Source organism: Nomascus leucogenys, chromosome 12 (assembly GCF_006542625.1).
Source record: "Nomascus leucogenys isolate Asia chromosome 12, Asia_NLE_v1, whole genome shotgun sequence".
NCBI classification, from domain to species: domain Eukaryota; kingdom Metazoa; phylum Chordata; class Mammalia; order Primates; family Hylobatidae; genus Nomascus; species Nomascus leucogenys.
The window spans coordinates 37,189,885-37,194,772 of NC_044392.1; the positions used below are offsets into that span (position 1 = coordinate 37,189,885).

Consider the following 4,888-nt stretch of genomic DNA (forward strand, 5'->3'; position numbering starts at 1 on the left):
ATTACATCAGGTAATATATAAATGTAAAAAAGAATTACCACAACACCTCATTTTCCCTCACTTTTTGTTATTAATTTATACTTGTTACTTCTGCATATGTTTTAAACTATATAGTCTTTTTCTTAAATAAGCAATTATTATTCCTGTTACTCTTCCTTTTGATTTTGTAGATAAGAATTTACATCTGGGATCTTTTTTTTTTTTTTTTTTTAGTCTGAAGCACTTTGTTTATCACTCTTGTATTGCTGGTCTGACGTGAAGAATTCCTTCTGATTTGTTTGTCTGAAAATGTCTTTATTTTACTTTCATTTTTGAAGGTTATTTTCATTGGGTACAAAACTTCAGGTTGACAGGCTTTTTGGCATATATTTATTTATTGGGGGGTGGCTTTAGCACTTTAAATATATTCTATTGATTTCTGGCTTGCTTGTTTTTCTATTGGAACGTTAGTAGTAATTCTATTTTCTTTTGTTGTTGTTGTTGTTTTTTTATTTTTGGAGTCTCACTCTGTTACCCCAGGCTGGAATGCAGTGGTGCAATCTTGGCTCAATGCAACCTCCGCCTCCCAGGTTCAAGCTATTCTCCTGCCTCAGCCTTCCAGGTAGCTGGGATTACAGGCACCCACCACCATGACCAGCTAATTTTTGTATTTTTAATAGAGACAGGGTTTCACCATGTTGGCCAGGCTGGCCTCAAACTCCTGACTTCAGGAGATCTGCTTGCCTCAGCCTCCCAAAGTGCTGGGATTGCAGGTATAAGTCACTGCTCCTGGCCAGTAGTAATTCTTACTTTTGTCATTCTGTACATAATGTACTCTTCAATCTGTTTTAAAAATTTTTTCTTTATCACTGGTTTTCAAGAATTTGATTCTGTTGTGGCTTGATGTGATTTTATTTGTGTTTATTTTGTTTAATTTTTACTAAGGCTCATGTATGTATGGGTTTATGGTTTGCTCCACATTTGGAATTTTTTTTGTTATTATTTCTTTAAGTATTTTCTTTTTCCGGGAACCTTCTTCTTCTGAGATTCTAATTACATGTGTTGTAAATGGCTTAATTATGTCCTACAATTATATAGACTCCAGTCATCCTTTTTTGTTTGTTTGTTTTTGTGTTTTTTTGTTTGTTTTAAATTGCAATAGGTTTTGAGGTACAGGTGATTTTCTGGTTACATGGATGAGTTCTTTAGTGGTAAATTCTGAGATTTTAGTGCACCCATCACCTGAGCAGGGTGCACTGTACCCAATACATAGTTTCTTGTTTCTCACCCTCCTCCCAACCTTCTCCTCAAGTCCCCAAAGTCCATCATATCACTGTTATGCCTTTGTGCCCTCATAGCTTAGCTCTCACTTATAAGTGAGAATAAACAATATCTAGTTTTCCATTCTGAGTTACTTCACTTAGAATAATGGCCTCCAGTTCCATGCAAATTGCTACAAAAGACATTATTTCATTCTTTTTTTATGGCTGGGTAGTATTTGATGGTGTATATATACCACATTTTCTTTATCCATCCTTTGGTTGATGGGCACTCAGGTTGGTTCCACATCTTTGCAATTGTGAACTGTGTTGCTACAAACATACATGTGCATGTGTCTTTTTCGTATAATGACTTCTTTTTGTTTTGGTAGATATCCAAGAGTGGGATTGCTGGATCAACTGGTAGTTCTACTTTGAGTTCTTTAAGGGATCTCCATACTGTTTTCCATAGTGGTTGTACTAATTTATATTCCCACAAGCAGTGTAAAAGTATTCCCTTTTCACCACATCCATGCCAACTTCTATTTGTTTTTTTGACTTTTTAATTATGGTCATTCTTGCAGGAGTAAGGTGTTATCTCATTGTGGTTTTAATTTGATGATTAGTGATGTTGAGCATTTTTTCATATGTTTGTTGGTTGCTTATACATCTTCTTTTGTGATTTGTCTATTAATGAATTTTGCCTACTTTTGATAGGATTATTATTATTTTTTCTTACTAATTTGAGTTCATTGTAGTTTCTGGATATTAGTCTTGTGTCAGACACATAGTTTGCAAATATTTTCTCCCACTCTGTGGATTGCCTGTTTACTCAACTGGTTATTTCTTTTGCTGTGCAAAAGCATTTTAGTTTAATTAGGCCCTATTTATTTTTGGTTTTGCTGCATTTGTTTTTGAGGTCTTAGTGATTAATTCTTTGTCCAAGCCAATACCCAGAAGAGTTTTTCCAATGTTTTCTAGAATTTTTATAGTTTCAGGTCTTAGATTTAAGTCTTTGATACATCTTGGTTGATTTTTGTTTAAGGTGAGAGATGGAGGTCCAGTTCCATTCTTCTACATGTGGCTTGCCAGTTTTCCCAGCACCATTTATTGAATAGGGTGTCCTTTCTCCAGTATATATATTTTTTGAAGATCAGTTGGCTATAAGTATTTGGCTTTATTTCTGGGTTCTTTATTTTGTTCCATTGGACTATGTGCCTATTTTTATACCAGTACCATGCTGTTTTGGTAACTATAGCCTTGTAATATAATTTGAAGTCAGGTAACGTGATGCCTCTGGGCTTGTTCTTTTGGCTTAGTATTGCTTAGGCTACGTGGGCTCTTTTTTGATTCGATATGAATTTTAGGATTGTTTTTTCTAGTTCCATGAAGAATGGTGATGGTATTTTCATGGAAATTGAATTGAATCTGTAGATTGCTTTGAGAAGTATGGTCATTTACACAATATTGATTCTTCCCATCTATGAATATAGGATGTGGTTCCATTTGTTTGTGTCATCTGTGACTTCTTTCAGCAGTGTTTTGTAGTTTTTCTTGTAGGGGTCTTACACTTCCTTGGTTAAGTATATTCCTTAGTATTTTATTTTTTTGCAGCTGTTGTAAAAGGAAATGAGTTCTTCATTTGATTCTCAGCTTGGTCATTGTTGGTGTACAGCAGTGCTACTAATTTGTGTATGCTGATTTTGTATTTATAATGGATTTGTTTATCAGATCTAGGAGCTTTTGGATGATGGACTCCAGTCATCTTTGTATAGTTTATTCTTTCTGTGCTTCAGCTTAGATACTTTATATTGCTATGCTTTAAGTTTCACTGATATTTATTTCTAGAGTTTCTAATTTGGTATTAGACTTATACTTTTTTTTTTGTATTTTGGACCAAAAAACCTTTTTTTTCAGTTTTACAATTACATTTTTAAAAATAGCTTTTAGTTTTTTTATTATGTTCATGCTTTCCCACAAATTTTTGAGCATATCTTTGAGAGCTGTTTTACTTTTTATTTTTAAATTTTATTTATTTATTTATTTATTTATTTATTTATTTATTTATTTTGAGACAGAGTCTCGCTCTGTCACCCAGGCTGGAGTGCAGTGGTGCAATTTTGGCTCACTGCAAGCTCCGCCTCCCGGATTCACACCATTCTCCTGCCTCAGCCTCTCCGAGTAGCTGGGACTACAGGTGCCCGCCACCACGCCCGGCTAATTTTTTTTTTTTGTATTTTTAGTAGAGACAGGGTTTCACCATGGTCTCGAACTCCTGACCTCATGATCCGCCCGTCTCGGCCTCCCAAAGTGCTGGGATTACAAGCATGAGCCACCACGCCCGGCCTTATTTATTTTTTGAGATGGAGTTTTGCTCTTGTTGGTCAGGGTGGAGTTCATTGGTGTGGTCTTGGCTCACTGCAACCTCCACCTCAAGGGTTCAAGCGATTCTCCTGCCTCAGCCTCCCAAATAGCTGGGACTACAGGTGCCTGCCACCGTGCCCAGCTAATTTTTGTATTTTTAGTAGAGAAGGGGTTTCACCATTTTGGCCAGGCTGGTCTCAAACTCCTGACCTCGGATGATCCACCTGCCTTGGACTCCCAAAGTGCTGGGATTATAGCCATGAGCCACTGCACCCGGCCCATTCTCATAATTTTTAATCAGTCATCTATATCTCTCTTTTTTTTTCTTTGAGACAGAGTCTTGCTCTTTCACCCAGGCTGGAGTGCAGTGATGTGATTTCGGCTCACTGCAAACTCTGCCTCCTGGGTGCAAGCGATTCTCATGCCTCAGCCTCCTGAGTAGCTGGGATTTCAGGTGAACACCACCACACCCAGCTAATTTTTGTATTTTTGGTAGAGACAGGGTTTCACCATGTTGGCCAGGCTGATCTCAAACTCCTGACCTGAGGTGATCCACCCACCTCGGCCTACCAAAGTGCTGGGATAACAGGCATGGACCACTGTGCCCGGCCTATATCGCTTTCTTATCTAAATCCCTATGCTCCCCTTTTCTTCTTGCCTTTTTTCCCCCAGCGGAATGTTACAGTCCTGCTATTTATCCGGCCACTGATTAAGCTGGCTAAAGCTGGCAGGCACTTCAAATTAATCTCGCATACAATGTCCCCCCTGCCTGGCCATGAGCACAGTCAGGCAAGGTCTACGGGTATGCCCTGTTTTGGTCTTTTGAAGGTAGCTATTGTATATTGATAAGCCAAAGAGGTATGCGTCTTATCTTGTGAGAGTTTTGGTTTGGAGAGAAGACTGATAGTAAACAAGCAAGTATAAAAGGAAATATACATGTATATATTGTAATAAGAACTGTGAAAGACATAAAGAAGCCATGTAACAACCCTGGTAAGGACCTTGAAAGAAACATGGGAACTTAGGTGGGTAAGGTGGAAAATTATGTTTTACACGTAAGGGATATTTAAACAGACATCTGAAGGAGTCTAGGGAGATAAACATGCATGAAGAGTAGGGAAAGTGATTTCAGGCAGAGGGTATTACAGTCCTTGATATAGGAAAGAACTTTATGTGTTTAAAGAAGCAAAAAGAAACAAAGATGGTAAAGAATATTGAATAATGGAGAGAGTTACCTCAAATGAGGATGGAGAGTTGGGTAGGAACCTCATCATGCAGGGTTAGCA

General features: G+C 37.7%; 1 non-coding gene across 1 annotated transcript; it reads right to left on the reverse strand.

Annotated features, from left to right (window-relative positions):
• Positions 1–4,276: 4,276 nt before the first annotated feature.
• LOC115837786 lies at positions 4,277–4,412 on the reverse strand. The gene has a single exon (XR_004032838.1). It is a non-coding gene; the product is annotated as a small nucleolar RNA SNORA58 (small nucleolar RNA).
• Between the last annotated feature and the right edge of the window lie 476 nt (positions 4,413–4,888).